This window comes from Lithobates pipiens, unplaced genomic scaffold (assembly GCF_037356315.1).
Source record: "Lithobates pipiens isolate NorthernLeopardFrog02 unplaced genomic scaffold, aLitPip1_a1.2 Scaffold_23, whole genome shotgun sequence".
In the NCBI taxonomy this organism is placed as follows: domain Eukaryota; kingdom Metazoa; phylum Chordata; class Amphibia; order Anura; family Ranidae; genus Lithobates; species Lithobates pipiens.
Window position 1 is genome coordinate 298,506,822 of NW_027507785.1, and position 25,216 is coordinate 298,532,037.

The window sequence follows — 25,216 nt, forward strand, 5'->3', positions numbered from 1 at the left end:
GACTGTGACATTGCAGCGGACAAATTGGACACCTAACTGACACTTTTTCGATCCTGCACTTCCGGGTATTGGGAGCGTGTGTGTGGCTCGCTCCCGCTGTGATTCTACACAGCGGGAGCTGATCAGTTGGTCTCGTGGACCTGATGTTTGCTGGCACCCGCTGATCGCTCAGTACAAGATACACGGTAAACAATGCAGATCGCCATTCTGTTAGTAAGGAAGGCATAGATTCTATGTTCCTGCTAAGCAGGGACATGGATCTATGCCTTCCTCTAGTAAAAGCACCTCCCCCACTACAGTAAATCACTGGCTAGGCACAAAGTTAACCCTTTGATCACCCCTGATGTTAATCCCTTCCCTGCCAGTGTCATTTGTACAGTGATGGTGGAGATTTTCAGCACTGATCACTATATTATTGTCACTGGTCCCCAAAAAAGTGCCAGTTAGTGTCCAATTTGTCTGCCGCAATATTGCAGTCCCACTATAAGGCCCCTTTCACATGGGACGGATCAGTAATTATCCGCCCCGTGATGATCCGCTCGCTCAGCGGGGATCGCTCCGTTGTCCCCGCTGAGCCGGCGGCAGACAGGGCGGTCTCCGCACACTGTGCAGGGACCGCCCTGTCAGCTCTCCGCTCTCCAATATGGGGGATCGGATGAGCACGGACCGTCTGTCCATGTTCATCAGATCCGCTCTGCAGACGGATAGAAAAATAGGATTTCCTCCGTCTGCAGAATCGGACTGTTGCGGAGGTGGACGAAATCGGGTGTCTGCGGATGTTCATCCGCAGACACCCGCTATCCCATAGGGACGAATGTATGTCTGTATTTCATCCGCAAACGGATGGATGAAATACGGACATATCGTCCGCATGTGTGAAAGGGGCCTAAGTCACTGATCACTGCCCTTATTAGTAAAAATAAATAAATGAATTAAAATTCCATAAATATACCCCATAGTTTGTAAATGCTATAACTTTTGTGCAAACCAATCAATATACGCTTATTGGGATTTTTTACCAACAAATATGTAGCAGAATACATATTGGCCTAAACTGATTAAGAATTTTTTAATTTTTTTATTGGATATGGTTTATAGCATTTTTTTAAGTAAAAACATCTAAATTGTTGTCTTTTATGTTTATAACGCAAAAAAAAAAAAAAATGAAAAAAAAAATGCAGAGGTGATCAAATATCACCAAGAGAACAGAACGCCCACCAGAAACATAATTTCCTGCTTGTGTGATTGGCTCACTGATTTTCCCAGAAGTCTGCACTAAGAGCCAGATTTTAGAAATCCTCTGCAACAGAAATTTAATTTTTGGGCTAATCACTTCTAAAGGGATGAAAACCCCTCAGCTTTCCTCATTAGAACATTATACTAATGCCCCATACACACGATCGGAATTTTGGTCGGAAAAAACTCTGATGGTTTTCCAGACAGAATTCCGACAGGGTTTCGCTCAAGCTGACTTGCATACACACGGTCACACCAAATTCCGACCATCAAGAATGTGGTGACGTACAACACTTATGATGGTACTAGAAAAAGGAAGTTCAATACCTAGTAGCCAATAGCTTCCATCTTGTAGTTGAATCTGAGCATGCGTGAGTTTTTGCATGTCGGAATTGCATACACACGATCGGAAAGTTTTTCCGTCTGGGAATTTTTGCTGGCGGGAATTCAGCGAGCTAAAATCCAATGGAGCATACACACAGTCGCATTTCCTGATGAAAATCTCTCATCTGTCTTTTGCTGGCCGAAATTCCGATCGTGTGTGCGCAGCATAATGCCCCGTACACATGTTTGGATTTTCCGATGGAAAATGTTCGATGGGAGTTTGTTGTCGGAAATTCCGACTGTGTGTAGGCTCCATCGGACATTTTCCATGGGAATTTCCAACACACAAAATTTGAGTTCTGAATCTCAAATTTTCCAACAACAAAATCCGTTGTCGGAAATTCTGATCGTGTGTACACAATTCTGACACACAAAATTCAAGCATGCTTGGAATCAAGCAGAAGAGCCACACTGGCTATTAAACTTCATCTTTCTTGGGTCGTCGTACGTATTGTACATCACCACGTTCTAGACGTTTGGAATTTCCGACAACATTGTGCGACCGTGTGTATGCAAGACAAGTTTGAGTCAACACCCATTGGAAAAAATCCCATGGATCTTGTTGCCGGAATGTGTGATGGTGTGTACATGGCATTATGCCCTGTACACATGGTCGGACATTCCGACAACAAAATCCGTCAGATTTTTTCCGATGGATTTGGTCCAAACTTGTCTTGCATACACACGGTTGCACAAAGTTGTCGGAAAATCAGATCGTTCAGAATGTGACGTACAACGGGACTATAAAGAGGGCAGTAGCCAATAGCTTTCATCTCGTAATTTATTCTGAGCATGCGTGGCACTTTGCCTGTTGGAATTGTCTACACACGATCGGAATTGAAACGATTGGATTTTGTTGTCGGAAAATTTTAGATCCTTTTCTCAAACTTGTGTGTCAGAAATTCCGACAGAAAAAGTCAGATGGAGCCCACACACGATCGGATCTTCCGACAACGCGATCCGATCGCACATTTTCCATCGGAAAGACCAACCGTGTGTACAGGGCATAAGAGTGCAACAGCTGATTATTAATGAAAATGTCACTTCCGTTCAGATTCGCTTTGCACATTGAAATAACCCAACATACGTCTTTTTCTTCACAACAGAAACAAGTAGGACTCTGCAACAAAGTTTGTTATAAATCCTTCCATGTACATTGATCACCTGGAGGGGATTGTTTTTTTCTGAATAAAAGCGGAGTTACTCTTTCAGGAGAGAAGCAACAAATGCAAAAAAGATCAGAGATCTGTTTATTCTATTTACTCCCAAGCGATCCAAGATCATATATCTTTCATAAGAATAACTAGAAGCCCAAGTGTGTTTTAACCCTTATGCTGCCAGGACCAGGTCCGTATGTCAGGGTTTTACACACTGCAAAATGGAAGTGATCTGGTGGCTGTTCAGCTGGAACCCACAGGTAGCATGTCATATCTGGTTCCCCTTTTCACTTTCCCCTTCCTGTATGACTGGGGCATAAGATGATGGAATGCATTTTGAATTTTGAACAGCTCATGTGCCAATGCTTTATATTTTTTGGGAAAAAAATCTCAGATCATTTCAGCTAGTTTCAAAGCTTTTCCATTTTCATGTTTTTTTTTAATGTGTTTCATTAATGTGTTTTTATGTGTTTTTCATGCATTTTTTGTTCATTTTTTTTCAACCATTTTTTGGTATGCTTTTTATGCATTTGTCAAGCGTTTTTCAAGTGCTCCCTTTGAATTCCATGGGGCCAAATACACACCACCCCGCCAAAAAGAATCACCTACACTGTTTTCCAAGTCACATATAAGCACCCTAGGAAACCTGGAGTGGCGCTCTAGACAAACATCCTTCAACTCTGGTGACTCCTACTCAAGAAGTCCGTCCATCAACTCTGTAGCATTCAGTGAGAAGAAAGAAACACTGCCACACACCAACCTGGCTTAAAAGGTGAATTAACAAGACGACTTTGGCCTGAATCCAATTATTGTATGTTGGGCCTATTCACATCTATTCAATGTGCTTCTAAAAATCAAAAGGTGAATCAACTGACTCCACCCAGGTCAGCCCCCGATGCATTTGATCCTGCCCCTGGACCTTACTAATAGACAACTCCATGATTAAGCCCAGTGGGCGGGACTAAATGCATTGGGGGTGTGGCCTGAGTGGAGTCAGTTGATTCACCTTTTGAGCCGGGTTGGTGCCCATTGATGTTTCTTTCTTTCCAGTCACATAGAAGCACATTGGGTAGATGTGAATAGGCCCAATAGACAATCATTGGATTGCTCTTGTCATGCATTGTTGTGCAAAAGCCAGAGAGTGACAAACTACATAGGTGTGAGCGGGTGCAAGCTATTTTTAACTTGCAGTTTTCAAATGTTTGCATTAAAAAAAAAACTTGAATTCTTCTTTAAAGAAGAAGTGGAGGATTCTATAAAAAAACATACTTACGGAGGGTGCATGCACAGGAGTTTCCAAGATGACCACATAAGCCAGGAGCTCCGCGCTGCCATGGCTGACCGGCACACCTAGCGGGGGTTACAGGTCCCCGGGACCTACCACATCAGCACATGACGATGGTGAAACACCCCAGGAACAGCTACATGTCCATGGGCTTGGCCCGGAGAGACCTGGGGCCACAATTCACTACAGCAGCAGCACAGGCCGAATCCAAGATGATGGGTGCCATGCAGACACATACACCGGGCACAGAGGAAGTCTCAGGACACAGACAAACTCTGACACCAGCCACCCTGATCTTCAACCCAGGGACTCATGTGAGTAACCACCAATCGGAGACCCCATCAACCGCCCCCACAGAATCCCCTATCGGACACACTATGGAAGATCTCTTTCTATCCCCCCTGGGCCCCCCGTCCCCTACGCCACCAGCAGTCATCCAGACCTCTGCTACACTCCCCCATACCTCTATTCCCTTAGCTTCTGACCTTTTTATGAAACTGTCAGAACTGCTGGACAGGGGCCTTGCACAAACGGTAGCTAAAATCACTGGGGACATCCAAATAGATTTCCAAAACCTGGGATCTAGGATGGAAGGTATAGAACAGAAACTGGACATGACTGCCTCTAAAATGAATCAAAACTCAGATCATATCCAGGTTCTCCAGGATCAACTGGACACAGCCCTCTCCAGGATTGAAGACCTGGAAAATAGGTCCAGAAGACAAAACTTCAGAATCTGAGGCCTCCCTGAATCAGTCACTGACACCATGACTGTTGTGCAGGATTTCATCAAACAACTGATTCCCAACATCCCACACAAACGAGATAGATCAGGCTCACTGGGCCCTGCCCCCCCCCCCCCCCCAGAAAAGATGGCTCCCAAGAGTCATAGTGGTGAAACCCCACTTCTTCTCCATCAAGGAAGAAGTAATGAAACTGTGTTGCTTCCAGTCTCACCTGACATGCCGGGGCATACTACACAGGTGTTCGCTGACATTTCACCTACTACCATCCAAAAAAGGAGAACCATGAAGCCTCTCCTCACAGTCCTGTCCCAGAAGGACATCAAGTACAGATGGGTCTTCCCTTTTGCCCTAAAGTTTGATTTCAAAGGCAAGACGCATTCCTTCCACAGCTTCCCAGAAGGGGAATGCCTACTCCTGGACCTGAGACTCATCTCGCAAGAAGCAGCATGGACTTTGCTAACTCCGACTCAGGATTAGCTAAGCGTCCCTCTCCTATGAGACCCTGACAACCGTCTGGACCAAACCTAAACCAAAATGCTCCAAGGATGCTAGGCCCCCCTGAAACTCTGAACTCTAAACTCTGATGTCAATGTCAACATTTCAGGGCATGTTGATCTCAGAGCGGTCAACCCTCTGTTCCCTGCCTTAAAAAGCCATTTGCCTATTCTACGTTTTTTAGAACATTTCCTCCCACACGTTTGAACTTTGTTGCCTGAACCTTGTATTTGGTTTCTTAGAAGTTTGAGTTTCTCGTTGGTACACTTTATGGTACAATCCTGACACTCTGGAGTGTGTCCCTGGGGGCCCGGGCTGTCCCCCACAAGGGGGGCAAGTCCCCTGAGATTACATACTCGGGACCAGAAAGTACCCTAATTTTAGCAATTTACCACAGTAGTTACTCTAGTTAACCGAGGCTGAGGCAGTTATGCTCTGCCTCCCCCTACCCTATGGATTTTTCCTTCTCCCTGGGTTAGGTCTCCACCCCTCCTAGAGGGAGTGGACATTGTTCTTTTTTTTTGAGCAGCAGAATCCCCCTCGCCTGTTTTCCTCTCAGGCCCGTAGAAGGCCTGAATGTAATGTCCTATTATCTCCACTTTCTTCTCTTTCTCACTTCTTTCTCTTTCCCAGTCAACCAGCGGACTCCATGCAGCAAGCCTAGCTTCCGAGAGGTCATAGCTTCCGAATGTTCCTGAATCTAGGACCAGATCAATAGCTCCCCACTGGTAAGTGGCGGTGAATTGGGCATAGACCTTCCCTCCCAACTCCATGACTTGTAACGCACCACCAGCTGCTCCCAAGGGCTAAACTCCCCTATCAAATGCAGAAAAGTCCTTGACTACATGAGATCACTCAAAATGGACGTAGTCTTCCTTCAAGAGACGCACTTTCCTATCCGGTGCAAAACATCCTTCGTCCACGCTCATTTCCCCTTATTCTTTTTGTCAAATGCAGAAGACAAAACTAGAGGGGTGGCAATTCTCATTTCAAAGAACTGCATATTTTCTTTGAGATCGGAATACAGAGATGCAGAGGGCTATCTATACTCCCTTGTGTCCTAATATACCCCTAATACAGACCATTCTAAATTCTTCTGTACCCTATTTGTGACCCTAAGTCCCCAATTAGAGGGCTCTGTAATCTTCAGGGGGGACGCTAATATGGCCTTCAACTAAGGCCTAGACAAATCTAAACCTCCCAATACACAAAACATTCCCCGCACCAGGAGTAGCTTTAAGCTCTAAGATTGCCAAAATGATTTTCCATTTTTAAAAAATTAAAAAATAATTACCCCTCTCTCCAGCACAACCACAAGAAAGATCCGTCTCGAGTACCCACCACCCTCTTGAACATGGCTCGCCGAGAACTGAACTTAGCTCTGACAGCTAATGCAAAAAGAAATCAGAGAGACACGAATGGCTCCCTGCTGGCAGCTAGGCACTCACCTAGGGCACATTCCTTCCCCAAACTCAAAATCGCAGGCGGACCCCCAATGGTGAACCCCATAAGTATAATGCAAGCATTTCATAAGAACTTATATAGTGCAAAGCATACCAAAAGTCCCTCAAACATCACTAGCTGTCAATGGAACACAGAGACAGACTTGAAGCCCCTTTCTCTACAGAGGAGGTACAAAAGCCTGAAGAACAACTCAGCCTCTGGGCCAGATGGGTTCTCAATCCCCTATTATAAAGCCTTCGTGACCACAGTGGCACCCTATATGGTAAAATTGTTTAAATCTAAAACCAAAGGAAACCCTATTGACACACAGTTAAAGTGGAGGTCCACCCTAAAGTGGACCTTCCGCTCATTGGAACCCTCCCCTCCTCCGGCGCCACAATTGGCACCTTTCAGGGGGGAGGGGGGTGCAGGTACCTGTACAGTACAGGTATCTGCACCCACTTCCGGGATAGCTCTCTGCGGAAAGGGGCGTAGATTAAGCCCCTTTCCGAAAGTCCCCTGCTGCCTGCTGGGAAACACACAGATCCCAGAGGCAGCGGGGACCGTCCTTATTGCGCAGCGCGACTCGCGCATGCGCAGTAGGGAACCGGGAAATGAAGCCGAAAGGCTCCACTTCCTGATTCCCATACCCAAGATGGCGGCGGCAGCACCCGAGAGATGATCGGGAGATCGGCTTCGGGTGCCGACATCGCGGGCGCGCTGGGCGGGTAAGTGTCACTATTTTAAAAGTCAGCAGCTGCAGTATTTGTAGCTGCTGGCTTTAAAAAAAAGAAAAAACGCGGAGTCCCGGCGGACTCCCGCTTTAAATTCCACATGTATAACCATCATACCTAAACCAGATAAGGACCCAGGTGAGGTAAGCAATTACAGACCAATACAGACCAATATCCCTGATCAACAATGACTTAAAGATCATGACCAAAGTCGTGGCTGACCGCCTTGATTCCCTCATAGGTTTATACAGCCATAAAGATCAGGTGGGTTTTATCCCCAGCAGGCAGGAACTGGCCCAAATTAGAAGAGCAGTAGACATTGGGGGTTATTTACGAAAGGCAAATCCACTTTGCACTGCAAGTGCACTTGGAAGTACAGTCGCTGTAAATCCGAGGGGGACATGCAAGAAAAATAAAAAACAGCATTTTAGCTTGCACATAATTGGATGATAAAATCAGCAGAGCTTCCCCTCATTCCAGATCTACCCCTCAGATTTACAGCAATTGCACTTCCAAGTGCACTTGTAGTGCAAACTGGATTTGCCTTTCGTAAATAACCCCTATTGTCTCTCTCTTACATTCAGTATTTTTCAGTTTGTTTGCACCCCCCCAAAAATTTTGAGCACCAGCCACCACTGACTTTGAGGACTACCAGTACATGAGTTATAATGACATATGTGCTGTTTTGCTTTACAACACACACATTAAAACGTGAATGTGTGAACAGGGCCATAGGAAATCACTGTACAAATTTATAACAATACATTCTTGTGCCATACTTGCTCTGACTGATCTTTTTAATTCATTTTTTTTTTCTCCAGCACATAACTAAAAGGCAAAAAATGTGCCACACTGGCTCCCAGTTAATGATCACTGGGATCAGGAATGACCTGATTAAAAGGCATTTTGTTCTACAAACAAAGTAAATATTGATAATATTAATATTAAATGTTACAAAAAAATGATGCCTATATTCCTCAGTGTCATCCATACTAATGAGGTCATTTAGTCTGTCGCAAAGAGGACAGATGGAAGTCCAAATCATGTCTAAGGCTGACAGCTTCTCCAGTACAAAATGTTGGAGTTAATTTACATTCATTGTATTTCATATACCGTAGCACACAGATAATATCAAAATCTGCTGTTTGCTGTTTTTTTTTTAATTTTTATATGGAACCTTAAAAAAAATGACATTTAAATAGTAGTGGGGCATTCGTATTTCTGACATTCTAAAAATGTGCAATTACACTGTCATCCTTAGCACTTCACGTTGGACATGGATTAATTATTAATGTGTTTCCCTCAAAGAATGACTCGATCATGTCACAATTCTAGACAAATAAGGCTAATGCAAAATCATAAAATATTCAGTTGACTACTGCAGAATTGACAGGAAATTAATTCTATGAACACTTTTGATATTACTAGAAAATGAGTTTGAAACTCATGCGGCTGAAATAAATGTGCTAGTAATTTGCTCAAGGGTACAACTCATCTTTCAGGAGGTTAGTGTCTTTCTCATAAACGCTACAAATACACAGTTTTGCGAAGCGATGCTTAATATCTATTATTTCAAGGCACTGCGTTACTTAGGAACAATGCAGAATGAGAAATTATCTTCTTCACTTTTGAATTGGAATTACTTTTTTATTTGTAGACTTATAAACCTTTACACTACATTTTTTATTTGATGCCATTTTTTTTTTCTTTTACATGCTAAAAAAAAGTTGCCTTTGCCCTAAAGGAAAGCTCCACTTTCCACTCCACTTTCCAATTTAAAAAAAAGAATAGGACATATTTAATTGCTATATAAGACATCGTCTTATTTAATGTTATTAATACAATCCTTCCTATTTCTGTAACCTGTAAGTTATTTTCTGAAAGTGTCAAAGTTTGCTTCCTTCTAATATGGAAACCGTTCCATAAACCACCAGCACATAGAATGCCACCAGACATAGGCGTGCACTCAGGGCGTGCCTGGTGTGCCTGGGCACATTCTAATCACCCTGTGTGCATTAGCATTAGTGGCTGGCCCCCCTCGCAACGTTCTACAGCTTCTTGCCTCCCCTATCCCGCCGGCTGCTGCAGACACAGGGGAGTCTTCAGGAGGGAGAGCGGGGAAGGGGACAGTAAATGTGTAATTTACTAGCCCCCTCCTTTTCTGAATGAACACAATGAGTGATCGGCACCAATCACTTACTGTGTTCATTCATAACAGAGGCATAGTGTAGTTTACTATGCTTTAGTGTGGGAATGAACAGAAAGGATGTGTAGAGCTCTTCATGTTAATTCATTCTGTGCAGCTGAGGCTGCAGAAAGGAACTGGGGAATGGGTTTCCTTTGTCCCTTCCTCTACCTCAAAAGTGAGACTTCAGGGGTCTATTAGGACCCCTAAGCCCTTGTACACATGGTCGGAGATTCTGACAACCAAATCCGTCTGATTCCGACGGATTAATTCCGGAAGAGGTCCGGAAGTGATGTTGCATACACACGGTCGGACTAAGTTGTCGGGAAAATCCGATTGTACATAATGTGATGGCGTTATTTCATTACGACGGGACTACGTTCAGGCTAGTACCACTTTGTTCCTCGGAGTAGGCTACACATGATCAGAGTATGTCCGATAGGAGCATTTTGTCGGAAAATTTTACCGGCAAGTTGGAAAAGTTGGTCCGTCGGATATTCCGACCGAAACAGTCCGATGGAGACCACACACAGTCAGAATATCCGACAAAACAGTCCGATAGGACACATTCTGTCGGAATCTCCAACCGTGTGTACAAGGGCTTATATTTCACCAAAGCCCCCCACCCCCAAAAAGCATTGTGGAAGAAATGTGAAAAAAAATTATTAAACAATTGCAAAAAATTATTTAAACAATTAAAAAAAAATGAAGGGCTCATTCACACTGGTTCTGTGTGAGCATTTATATTGATCTATATACTGTATATATACATAAATGCATGTGCATTTGAGCTTTGGGGTGAACACCCTAATACAATAGGCTGGGCATGCCTATGCCATCAAATATGTAATGTTCTGCTTGTGCAATTGGCTCACCCAAGCAAGAATTTTAAATGCCCATTTGCAATTTGCCTTTTAGCTTGATAGAACATCTGATTACTCCAGGAGAGTCAATTCCGCAGTACAAACTTTCTCTCCTTGAACGTCATAACTCTTTTCTCTTCTGCAAGTTTTTAATTACTGCATTTGCTGGCCCAGCTCCTCTGCCCAACCCCTCGCATCCCTACATAATCTTTTATGTAGCAGCTGAACTTGTATTTCTGCAACAGCTGGAAGGCTGAATTTTGCTTAACTGTGCATAGAGTATCACTTAAGAGACCACTCCGAGTCTGCTGGGGCTGCTGACATTATATCCAAAATGGGATCCCCGAGGAGCAGTCTCTGACCTTTGCATGTCTATATTTTACAGGTAAATACCATGCATAAAATATGTTACATTCACTCTTAACCTTAGTAGACAGCAACAGGGTCTCTTTAGTTTTAGGTATTTCATGAATATAAATTGTATTTTTGGTTAGATACTCCCTAAAGCTTGACTAATTCTAAAGGTATGCAGACACTGTAGCTTTCTTATTGCTAATAGGGGGAGTGGGGAACAATTAAGACTGATCCTACCCTTTGGCAAAAGGGTCTGGAAAAGACCAAAAACTAACTTTTTTTTTTCAATAGAAATGTATGAATCTGCAACAGATGTTCTAAACAATTCCTGCAATGTGTATAGAACACCTAGAGGTGATTATGTTTTTCTCAACAAAACTAGAGTGACTCTTTAAAGCAGATGTCCCTTTAGACACTTCTGCTATTTAATATAGCTCATGGAGATTCCCTCAATTACTTGATCTACTTTTCTCTCCATAAGGACAGAACCATTTTTGTTCAGGCTCTATCTAATGTAAGCTACTATTATAACCCCAGCCCCAAACATAACTTTAAGACTGATGCTAACCATAAACGTATCAATAACTTCTAAAAAAAGTTACTTTCAAACAAAATCTATACTTTGGCCAATCAGAGCAAAATGACAATACTCTTTTGTCCCATTCTCTCGTCCTATTGTGTTCTACGGGCTTTCTCATTTGTACATGAGAGAGGAACCTTAAACCGGTGTAGGCTCCAACAATAATTCCATTTCTTAACAGTCTGATATATGTGACAGCACAAGACCAATAGAAGTGACATTTAATTCTGCTGAATCTAGTATAAAGTGTTTTTTTCCTTCAAAGAAGCAGATATGTGGTTGAAATATAATATAGATGGACCCTGTTCTGGTCCTTGGCTGATACCTCTCTGGCAGCAACAAAGAAAGCGCTTGCCAGACGGTGCATTCTTGGATTTGTACCAAGGAGCGCCATGTACAAAAGTTCATCTCACTTGAAGGATTATTTGGAATATTTAATGGTTCAAGTCAAAGTCCAGCCAAATCCTAACTAAACTTAAATCTGCTCCCTCCCCCTTCTAAACCCTATTCTATCTACCCTGTGAAAGTAGGATGTGTATACTTACCTATTCTGAGAGCAGTCCAGTCACATGATCAGCTGTCAGCGGTGGCTTCAATGTAGAGGAGGGACAGCCAACAACAGATGCCCCATAGTAAGCCTATGGGTGGTGTTAGTGCTCAAGCTCTGCAGCTGTTGCTGGTGATCTCTTCTCTTCACTGAAGCTGGTCACTTGATCAGATCTCTCTTAGCCCTTGTACACACGGTCGGACATTCCGACAACCAAATCCGTCGGATTTTGACCGTCGGATTTTGTCCGACGGATCTTGTCCGAAACTGTTGCATACACGCGGTCGGACAAAGTTGTAAGAAAATCCGATCTTTCAGAATGTGATGACGTAATTTCGTTACGATGGGACTACGTTCAGGCTAGTAGCCAATAGCTTTGATGTAGGAATTTGATCTGAACATGCGTGGCACTTTGTCCGATCGGAATTCTCTACACATGATCCGATCAGAGCAGTTTGTCGTAAAATATTTCCGGCAAGTTGGAAAATTTGGTCCGACGGATATTCCGGCGGAAACAGTCCAATGCATACCACACACAGTCGGAATGTCCGACAAAACGCTCCGATCAGACACATTCCGACGGAATCTCCGACAGACATCTTCCTTTCACAGTGTAGATAGAATAGCATTTAGAAGGGGGGGGGGGGGGTTAGGCCTAGTTAGGAATAGGATGGACTTCCACTTTGAGAGTATTTAATTCAACCAATGTGTTTTGGGGGGAAAAACTCCCCCTTCTTTAGGGCTTGAGCAATCAATCAAAAGACAAAGCCACAGCAGAATGCAGACACCTGTGTTAAGCCTTGATGAATGTCTCCTGGTGGTACTAAAGGCAGGCAGCTCCATTTTTTTATCAAGAATGCAATGATACATATAGTTCTTTTACTGTATATTTCTGCGGTTATCATATGTAGTCATTGTCAATAAAATTGAAGAGCCAGTAGACTAGAAATTTGATGCAGACTGGCCATTGGAAGTGCAAGTATTAAAGCAGAACTCCTGTAAAAGTCTTGTTTTTTTCCATGCAGTGGACCTATGTTCGTACTGCATGGGTTAACTGCTCAGTTTGTCCAGGGGGTGCACAGAGAAGCTATACTTACCCAATTCCTCGATCCTCCAGGAAACCACATGGGGGAAAATATTCTCGAAATTCATATTTAAATACCTAGAAAAGATCTTCAAAAATGTTGTTGTGTCTATTGTTCCCACAAGTACAAATTCCAGAATCGTCTAGGCTTTGGTATTTCTTCTAGGCTTTGGTATTTCTTGTCACTCGCTTTAGATGTAAAAAGCTGGACGATGAAGAAGCAAGACAAGAAAAGGATTGAGGCTTTTGGCATTGGCAAAGGATTCTACAAACACTGTGGACAGCAAGGGAAACAAACAAAAGGATCCCTCAACAAGTCAACCTTAAAACATTTAATTGGAAGCCCAAAAGACCAGGTTGAAGCTTTCGTATTTTGGACATATTATGAGAAGTACCATCTCACTGTAAAAACAGCTATGCTTGGAAAAGTTGAAGCTAAAAGTTGAAGAGGACAACTAGCAATAAGTTTGATGGACACATTCGCAGAAATAATGAACATGCCCTTGCGAAGACTTAAAACCCAAACAGAAGACAGAACATTCTGAAGAAACACTACCCATGCAGTCACTAGGAGGCAACATCAACTTGACGGCACTTAATGATGTTAATAATAAAGATAGAGGCTCAAAAGTCTGGGAAAATCATTATTACTTACTGTTAAAAAAAAAAAACCTGTCTGGACAGAAAAAGAAAATATTTCACAGATAAGCAGTTGACTTGGTGACTTTTTGAAAAAAGTTGCCAGTAGAAATATTGCTGCTAGTAGAAAAATAGCTTCCTATAGCCTATGTTACAGGTCAACATTTTAAGATCTCCTTTCCATAGTATAATTAATTTATACATGAATGTCTGGATGTCTAGCATTGCCACTATCTTTATCTCATATTAGCTGACAGACAAAATATTTATATGTCTCAATGTATCTGTATGTACGCTCGCACTATATGAATTACAAGAAGGGGGAGCGAACGCTCCTTCCTTAGCGAGTCTCACAGCGAGGAGGTGATGCAGTGTGGTGGAAGTAACCTGAACCTCCAGCTGGGAAAAAGATTTTTGTCTATTTCTGGAAACTGCCATCCATTACTTGGAAGTATGATTTAATTTCAATGTCAACAACGATTTGAAGATTACTTGTTTCTAAACAACACTGTAGGCTTTAGTGGCCGCCTACTGCATGAAAGGACACCATGGCTGAAACAAAATAATATGGAAATAGAGAAACAGACCGAGATTAAAAAAGATTTCTTTTGTTTAATTCAGAAACATCCGGGTCACAGTACAGGTGCAATTTTGTATAAGAGACCAACTCCAGACTATGTTTTTAAATAATAAGGCCCCCCAAGAAGAGCAAAAAATAGAAGCAGCAGTCTTGCACAGTTCAAGCTCATCTTCTGTACTGAAATAGCTTGTTCAGATTCCTCTGCACTCTCTTTACTACTCACAGCATACATTCGAAGATGCAGAAAATCAGGATGCGCCCTCCCCATTTCCCAGCTGGAGGATGTCCAGCATCATCTAGCCCATAGGTCTCCAAACATTCTAAACAAAGAGTCAGTTTACTGTCCTTCAGACTTTAGGGTGGTGGGTGTAGAATATACCCCAATGGAAGTATACAATGCCTTAAGCTTGGTGGTCAGTAGGAGTAGTTAAAATGTATGTAATGCTGGTGATTAGAAGGAAGAGGACTAGTGCCTCAACATTGGTGCCAGTGGAAGGAATAGTGGACCATCAGTGGTACCAGTGGGAGGAATAGTGCCCCATCTATGGTGTCATTGGGAGGTCTAGTGTTATATCATTGATCTCAGGAGAAAGCGTAGTGCACCAAGTCCTTCATATTTCAGGGGGGCCAGACTGTGGCAAGTAGGTTTAGAAAATACCCCAATCTTAGTGGAAGTATACAATATCTTAAGCTTGGTAGTCAGTAGGAATAGTTAAAAATCATGTAATGCTAGTGGTTGGAATAAAGAGGGATAGTGCCCCAACACTGGTATTAGTGGGAGGAAGAGTGTCCCATTTATGGTCTCAGTGAAAGGTATAGTGCCCTATCTATGGTGTCAGTGTGAGGAATAGTGGCCCTTCTATTGTGTCAGTGGGAGGATTATCCCATATATCCCAGATATCCCATCTTTGGTATCAGGAGAAGGAGTAGTGCACCATGAGTGGGACCAGTGTCCTTCAGACTTTAGGGGGGGCAGACTATGGCCAGTGGGTGTACAAAATACCCAAATCTATGGTGCCAGTGAGATTGGGAGGAATAGTATTTATGGTTTCAGTGGGTGGAATACTAGAATACTGTTACATTGTTTTTATCCATGGAAGGACTTAAACCTAATTTTTGTATCAGTGGAAGTAATAGTGCCCTATCTTTGATGTAAGTGGAAGTAATGGTGCTCCAACATTGATGTCTGTTTGAGGAATTATACCCTACTGTTGGTTTTAGTGGAATGATAAATGCTGCATAATTGTTGGTATCAGTGGGCAGGAAGGACGCAGTTTGGAGATCTCTGATCTAGCTTTTTCCATCCCATCCTTACTGTCCCTTGACCAACCCTTTAATTTGATTTCAGTATTTTCAATCATTAGGACTCAATATCACATGTAGACATTACCTAGAGCAGTTTGCATGCAAATGCAGCCTGCGTAAAAACAAGTAATCTTTAAGACTCAAGTCCATCCATTAAGATGGTTTGATTTTTTCATAACTCCTCCCAAGAGCCAACCCACTGCTTGTATTCGGATTGCCAGCTGTTAAGAGGAGTACTGAGGCAGGGTGCTGTGATGTTTTCAGGAATCTCTTTGTACAGCATCCTACACGCCCCTCCCAAAAGCAAAGATCTCCCTGCCTTGCATGGAGAACCACAGAGACCTGGTGATGATATCACTGGATCTAAGATATGTTATGCATTGAAAACAAAACATTTATAGAAAAAAAATCCATTTGTATGTTACTGAGTGGGGAAAGAAGGAACCTGGAAGAAAAATATAAGGATCAAACTTTAATTTGGAGTTGTCCCCAGCTGTACTTTGATTCTGCCACAAGATGCATCAGAAGAAAGAGGAGATATTATGAATGAATGGGCATTATGTCCCCAATCCCTATGGGTTGGGAGAACTACAGTGCCCTTCATTCATAATGTTTTGCAGTAGAGAATGGTCCTGATGCCTTGACGAATAACTCCTTCAGGGGGGAGAAGAAGTGAGGAGGAAGAAGACCAAGCCTGTCATATGACTGGCCAGAAGACATCCAAAAAAGGTAAGTATACAAATATGAAGCAAATCATATGATGAAGAGGGTTCACAGGGGGAGGGACAATTGAGAGACATGGATTGTTGTGTAAAGCCCAACTTTAGAAACATTTAAAATGATCCCTTGCAGGTAGGCAGCACCAGGACTATTAGCTCAATTTTCCTAGGGGAGAGGTGAAACAGTTTTAAATACCCAATCCTCCACTCCCCTGACAGATGGTGCTCCCCTCACATTTAGGTGATGGACTGTTGCTTGGCATCATCACACCCAGAAAAGGGCTATAGACCCTGCTTTGGTCTCAATGACATCAGGACCCCAGATCTTTATTAAAATGACTTGGCTGGCCAGAACTAGTTCCCAACGGAACCTATTCCACATTTTCACTGCTCTTACTGTTGTGGGTTGTGAAATAGTAGGGGCGTAAGGGGCGCTAAAATAAAGTAATAAAGTAATTACAATAAAGTGCTCTAGTGATTAATACCGCAGGTATCTTACTATTCAATACATACTGCAATATACATTGAATACATATAATTAATCAACTCAAAGAAAGTGAACACATATAACAAGTAAACAAATTGTCCATAGAAAATAGTGAAAATGAAGTAGGAATAAATCCTGTGTCCCGTCACCGCTTCGGAGGAATGGACAAACACAGCACCCAGTGAATTATGGTAAGTAGCCTACTCACCAACTCACCTTGACCCATTTATTTAAAAAGTAAGGTCAGGTGAAGCTTTAGCAGGTTTAGGGAACTGCCAACCTTGATGGAGGAACTCTGCTTAGAGGTACCAGTGATATTGTTTCAATCCACGTTTGCTCAGGAAAAAATATAGAGAGAACCAGACCATGACATAATAATGTTTTATTTATTTAAAATAACATAAAAACAAAAATAGCCAAATGGCCTCTTACTTTAAAAGTGCCATAACCTCGGCACTAGAGGGAACGAACGTATCAGACCGGGTGAATTGGAACCTAGCTGTGCCGCTTCCGCTGCTTGAATTGGCGTGCGTTCCACCCCCTGGATCTCGAGAACCAAGCGGTCAGACCAAAACGATGTGACCAGAAAGCGCCTCAGCATACGTTTCGTCATAATGACGACGTCATTATGACAAAACGTATGTCAAGGCTCATTCCGGTCACATCATTTTGGTCCAAACGCTTGGTTCCCGAGATCCAGGGGGTGGAACACATGCCCCCTTTACCATTTCACAACCCACAACTCACAAAGTAAAGTTTCTTTGCACTTTTGAGGGGAGCAGCTCATATATTTATTCACATATTTGTAGTCCAAGCGTGGGTATTCCAAATTATTTAGTTTTTTCTTCCACTGCTCTTACTGTATAGAAGCCTTCCTATGGGGAGATTAAATCTTTTTTTCTCTAGACATAAAATATAAGAACCATAAAATGTGTGGATCCTACTGTGTTCTCTTATGGGAGGAGAGCCCAGTTTAATGACTTTACAGCATTAGGTGACTAGTGTATTGCACTTCCTGGAATTGTTTTAAATTAATGTGACTTTACTTTCTTCAGACTCATGGTTGTGAGTGAGATACTATAAAAATGGTCCTTAACCTAGTGCAGTGGTCTCCAAACTGTGGCCTTCGGGTCGGATGTGGCCCATTACTTAGGGCATTATTCCTCCTCCTATAAGCAGCAGCATAGTTATTGACACTGTGGTACCATTCTTCCCACTACGACCAACAGTGGGACACTATTCCTTCCACTGACACAAATGAAGGGGCACTATTTCTGCTACTGACATCAATGATGGGGCACAATTTCCCCCACTGATACCAATGAGGGGGCACTATTCCTCCCACTGATACAAACGATGGGACACTATTCCTCCCACAGACACCAATGATGGGGCACTATTCCTCTTACTAATATCAAAGATGGGGTCTTATTTCTCCCACTGACACCAATGAAGGGACATTATTTCCGCTACTGACACCAATGATAGGGCACAATTTGTCCCACTAATACCAAAGGTGGGGCACTATTCCTCCCACTAATACCAAAGATGGGGCATTGTTTATTCCCACTGACACCAAGACATTTTCTACTCCTGCTGGCCACAGTTTGGCCCCCTACATTTTGAAGGACAGTAAACTGGCCCTTTGTTTAGAAAGTTTGGAGACCCCTGACCTAGTGTATCAGTTGTGGAGAATATATGTGTTTCCACCCAGACCTTTCCAAATATAGTCTTCCAGGGTAGACATCCTGACCCCAGATACCTCCGGGGCCCCCAGGGAGGAATGTGTAGCAGGTATCTGCTATACATTCCTCCCAGAGGGCACTGGAGGTATCTGGGGGTAAGGTTCCCAACAGGTGGATCTTGGCACTGGACCCAAAGGCATATTTGCCATTTCTGTACCATATGAGAATAGTAAATGATCAGTGTAACCTCCTCTTCAAAGCCCAAAGCTGACATTCATATATCTCAAACCTATTATCTAAAACATTTTTAGAGAAGCAATAAAAAGACATTGATAAAAAATAACAATTTTTTAGAGAAATGAAAGACCCGGGAGAAAATCTTTTTTTTTTTTTTCTTTTTTGCTAATATCATCCTTTTCCTGGGAAAAGCCAAAAACGACATTACTGAAACAATGAACGCTTAACATCTGAGCTGATCTGATTACTTTCTACAAAATCAACGCTTCCCATCCCACAATCTCCGTTTCTTTAGCGGATCGGCAGTAAAATTATCAAGTCTTGGCTTTACCATAAACATTTACAAATGGAACAGAACCTGGCCTGGCACAGAATAAGTTGGAGATTACTATTAAGGGAACATAATCCCGCGCAGCCTGAGTGAGATCATTTCTAGAATCTGATATCCATCAGGGGCTTGGGAAAAGATTTTACTCTTGTGTAGAAGCAGTAAGTCATGCTGAGGCTTTTTATGCTGAGATGGCAGAAAAGTAACATTGAACTAACGAAAGAATTGGACCAAATTCCCTTTCTTGTTATCATATCTTTAAATTCCCCCTTTAAAACTAACATAATTAACATCCCATAAAAATTTAAATGAAGTTAGTGTTTTGACTAGTCCGGAGGTCTCATGTGGCAATTTTATGGCAGATCCTATTTAAATGGAAAATTTCTGTATATGGGTAGAGAGAGAGTGGTTGTATGGGAAAAATGTCTTGCAGTTTTAAAAAGTAACAGGGAGCATTTACATAAACGATGCAAAGTTTATGAAAGTAAATTTAACTATGGCAGAATCATGGAAACATAAAACATAGGATATAGAAACATCTGACCCACTTTGTTTTATATATATATATATATATATATATATATAAAACAAAGTGGGTCAAATGTTTCTATGTCCTATGTTTTATGTTTCCATGATGCTGCCATAGTTAAATTTACATTTATATATATATATATATATATATATATATATATATATATATATATATATATATACAGTATATATATATATTATTATTATTAATATTATTATTATTTTATGTATAAAAGTATAATGAAACATGTCTATATACATACATATACAGTGCTTTGAAAAGGTATTCATACCCCTTGAAGTTTTCCACATTTTGTTATGTTACAACCAAAAACATACATGTATTTTATTGGGATTTTATGTTATAAACCAAAAGAAAGAGGTTTGTTAGAGAACCTTAGTGAACAAACAGCATTATGAAGGCCACGGAACACAGCAGACAGGTCAGGAATAAAGTTGTGGAGAAGTTTAAAGCAGGGTTAGGTTATAAAAAAGAAAATATCCCAAGCTTTAAACATCTCACGGAGCACTGTTCAATCCATCATCCGAAAATGGAAAGAGTATGGCACAACTGCAAACCTACCAAGACATGGCCGTCCACCTAAACTGACAGGCCTGGGCAAGGAGAGTATTAATCAGAGAAGCAGCCAAGAGGCCCATGGTAACTCTGGAGGAGCTGCAGAGATCCACAGCTCAGGTGGGAGAATCTGTCCACAGGACAACTATTAGTCGTGCACTCCACAAATCTGACCTTTATGGAAGAGTGGGTAGAAGAAATCCATTGTAAAAAGAAAGCCATAAAAAGTCTTGTTTGCAGTTTGCGTGAAGCCATGTGAGGGACAAAGCAAACATGTGAAAGAAAGTGGTCTGGTCTGGTCAGATGAAGCAAAACGCTATGTGCGGCAAAAAACTTACATTGCACATCACCCTGAACACCTCACCCTCACTGTGAAACATGGTGGTGGCAGCATCATGTTGTAGGGCTGCTTTTCTTCAGCGAGGACAGGGAAGCTGGTCAGAGTTGATGGAAAGATGGATGGAGCCAAATACATGGCAATCTTAGAAGAAAGCCTGCAAAAGACTTGAGACTGGGGCGGAGGTTCACCTTTCAGCAGGACAATGGCCCTAAACATACAGCCAGAGCTATAATGAAATGGTTTAGATTAAAGCATATTCATTTGTTAGAATGGCCCAGTCAAAGCCCAGACCTAAATCCAATCGAGACTCTATGGCAAGACTTGAAAATTGCTGTTCACAGATGCTCTCCATCCAAACTGAGCTATTTTGCAAAAAAGAATGGGCAAAAATGTCACTCTCTAGATGTGCAAAGCTGGTAGAGACATCCCCAAAATTACTTGCAGCTGTAATTACAGTGAAAGGCGGTTCTACAAAGTATTGACTCAGGGGGGCTGAATAAAAATGCACACCACACTTTTCACATATTTATTTGTAAAAAAAATTGGAAATCATTTATCATTTTCCTTCCACTTCACAATTATGTGCCACTTTGTGTTGCTCTATCACATAAAATCCCAATACAATTATTTTACGTTTTTGGTTGTAACATGACAAAATGTGAAACATTTCAAGTGGTGTGAATACTTTTTGTGTGTATATATATATATATATATATATATATATATATATATACACACACACACACACACATATATATATATATATATATATATATATATATATATATATATATATATATATATATATATATATATATATATATTTATTTGTATTTTTTACATATTTTAATATGCTTTTATATATAAAATATACATATTTTTTTTTTAAATATAATGTATATATACAGTATTACAGTATAGTATTATTAAAAACAGAATGGGTCAGACTTTTCTATAGCTCGTGTTTCTATGATTCTGATAAGCTACAGTGTATCATATTTTAGTGTTTAGACAAAGGTAATGTTTAAAAAACCCTTTAACAGGTTTTTATTTTTTTACATTTTCAGTAGTAGATTTAAGACACAAAAAAAATAATAATAATATATATTATATATAATAATATATATTACATACTGTGAAAGAAATATATAAGGTTTGAAATGTTTAGTTATTACAAATAATAAAATAATAAAAATTGCATCTATACCCGATTACATTACTGGCCTAATATTTGCAGAATCATCTTCTTGGCCTTCTTCTTAAAGCGCTTCTTCTATTGTGGCTTTATATCAGTTGCATATCAGCAAATAAATCTTATACTGGAACACAACTGAAATAGTTTTCATCATTCCATCTCTAACTTCCTTAATAAAGTGGCTCAAGATTTACTGACGTTCTCTGTGTTTATTGCTTTCCGTCATTTCTTTTCTTTTTATGATGGAAAAAAAAAAAAAAGTTCACTTGAAGTTCCTCTGAAGTGTTGGAGCTATTGTTTCCTTTATATTTTCTCCCTGGCCCTCTACCCAGATGAGATTGTAGATCGAGCGCAAAATATTTGACCACTCGTAAAAAGACCATTAGCCGACATAAAATGTCCCATCACTTTGCTGGTTGGAACTTTCCCCATCCCTCCCAGTGTTATCTTTTTTTTTTTTTTTTCCATAAAGTAAAAAGCTGTCTTTGAATTTATAGACATTTGAGTAAAGACAGAATTAAAGAGCTCGTAAAAGCAGTATTTGCAAATATGGAGTTACATTAGGCTATACTTTTGTTTATAGGTATATTAATAAAAGCGGACAAGTCTGATTTATAGATAACAAATAACCTTTTAAACTGAACAATGCAAACACAATATGCAGGAAAGGTATGGAAAGTGGCACACAGTTCACTTTTATAACGTGCTTACATGTAATATATTTGCTGTACTTTGTTTAATTGCTTGGTTTCCACTCGACTAAAAAATAAAATGCAAAATAAAACTTAACTCTTGTCACAAAATTTAAAGGATAAGTTTACTTTTTTTGACCATTTTTACTCCCCCCCCCCCCCCCATGACCAGGCCCATTTTTAGTGATACTGCACTGCATTATATTAACTGGCAATTGACAGTCATGCAACGTTGTACCCCCCCAAAAAATTATGTCTTTTTCTCCCCCACAAATAGAGCTTTCTTTTGCTGGTATTTGATCACCTCTGCAGTTTTTATTTTTTTCGCTATTAACAAAAAAAGTCCAACAATTTTGAAAAAAAACCCAAAACAAAACAGTTTTTACTTTCTGTTATAAAACATATCCGGTAAAAAAATTTTTTTAATGTAAATGTAAAAAATCGAATTTCTTATCAGTTTAGGCCAATATGTATTCTGCTATATGTTTTTGGTAGAAAAAAAAAATCCCAAGAAAAGCGTATATTGTATGGTTTGTGCAAAAGTTATAGCGTCTACATACTATGGAACATATTTATGGAATTTTTATTATTTTTTTTACTAGTAATGGAGGCGATCAGAGACTTCTAGGAAGACTGCGATATTTTGGCGGACAAATAAGACACTAACTGACACTTTTTGGGGACCAGTGACACTAATAGAGTGATCAGTGCTAAAAATCTGCACTGTCACTGTACTAATGACGCTGGCTGGGAAGGGGTTAACATCAGGGGCATTCAAAGGGTTACATTTGGGCCTATCCTGTGTTTGTGCACTGTGGGGTGGTGCTTTTACTAGGGGCAGACATTGATCCATGTCCCTGCTTTTCGGAAACACAGGGTCAATGCCTTCTCTACTAACAGGACTGCGATCTGCCTTGTTTACATAGGAATATCACTGCTCTGGCTCTCTGCCGAATGATCGGCGGTTGCCAGCAGACATTGAGTGTGTGGTAACCGCAGATCAGCTCCCGTTGTGTATAATCTGAGTGGGAGTGGGTCGCGGGCGGTACGCAAGCACGTCCCAGACCCAGAAGTGCAGGATCACATACTAGGTATGTGATCCTGCACAGAAGAGCTGCCTTGCCGCTGTATGTGTAAGTTCATATCTCTGTAAGTGCAAAATATATTTTCTTTTTTTTAAAGAGGAAGTAAACTCTCCCTCTCTGATGCTTCTTTTCATTTAGTCCATTATAATAAGTAATTATCAAACTATAGCCACTGTAATCCAGCCCAAATCGCATATTACTTACTGTTTAAAGAAACTTTAAAAAACTTGTTTCCAGGGGTTAGGCAGCGCCATCTTAAGTATTGTTTTCTCAGTCCACGGTGGAGTGTATTTCTTCCCTTACATTGAGCACTTCCTGTACTGTTAACCAAGCCTCCTTCTCAATCCAACGTTTCTATGGCAACCCTGCTTCCCTGTTCATAGCTGACTTGTTTTATTTCATAGCATTTACTTGTGCTGATGTCTAATGTTTGCCTTTGTCAGACTTATCAGCTTCAGCTGATAAGACTGCAGTAATGGCCAAGTTTACACTGCATGGCATGTCACATGGTGTGTAGAAGGAAGCTCAGAATGACTCTGCAGCCTGCTGGGAGTTCCGTGTTGTGTGCTGCAGGAAGTCCTGATAACAGATAGATAAGACATAGAGAGTGTGCCTTAAATCAGGGGAGATCTGGGCATGCTCAGTGACTTCATTCTAAAGAACAAAAAGTATTACAACAATACTAAGCAAGTAAGGGGATATCTACAAGCAGTGTTCATTAGGGGTTTTTATGTTGATTTACATGGGACAAAGTTGTGGGGGAGGGTTTACAACCACTTTAAATGTGGTGTGAAACAATAGAACCATATATAAAGTTGGTAAAATTAATAGAAATTTCATTATGTATGTTTTTCCTTTTTTTCCCACGTATGTAGAATTGCTTCCACTTTCTTAACCCCTGATGAAGACATTGTATAAGTCGAAGCGCGTTTCATTCATTTGGTGGATATGCAATTTATTTTAATCCAAATGTATTCCAGCTTCTCATGTGTTTAGTAGGAATATTTTACAGATTAGGACGTGTATAGTAAAGACCAGCCGGCATTTAATTCATTGTCCAATAAAGATTTTCTATTTTTATACATATATTCTAAACTGTGTGATTTCTATTGCTGAAACAAAGTCCTATGGGAGAAATCTTTCCAACTGTACATGTACAGTTGTCAAGAGGTTAAAAAAAATAATAAATGCACACTTTTTTGAAGGTAAAACAATGTGCATTCATTATTTTTAGTTGCAGGAGCCTGTAAAGCATTGCACCAACGATAAGAAGATTGCTGATGTCAGACCTGTCAGTGTATCCTCGTATGAGAAAGCCAATACATTCTGACAGGAAGAATCAATGAACTACCACAGCACTCACAGCGCCATGGTAGTTCATTGAAAACTACAAGCTGACAGCTGCAAATGTTATTGGGACTTGTAGTCCATTCATACACAGAGCTCTGTATATGAATGATGTTGCCGTGTGGGCGGAGCCCAGCATGGCTGCACTGTTTTCAAAAAGTGATAGTTAGTAGGGGGATTTCTCCCCATACTGCTGTCACAGCGAGTGTGGGAATCACTGAACGGCAACATCTTCCCAAAAGTGAACTTATCCTTTAACTTCATTCAGGAACAGTTTCCGGAAGCAATTAATTTCCATCACTAGGTGTCTACATTCTGGGTTGAATGACGGCCAGTATCATTCAGCCTACATCCTGTGAGCCTAGGCTGTCATGGA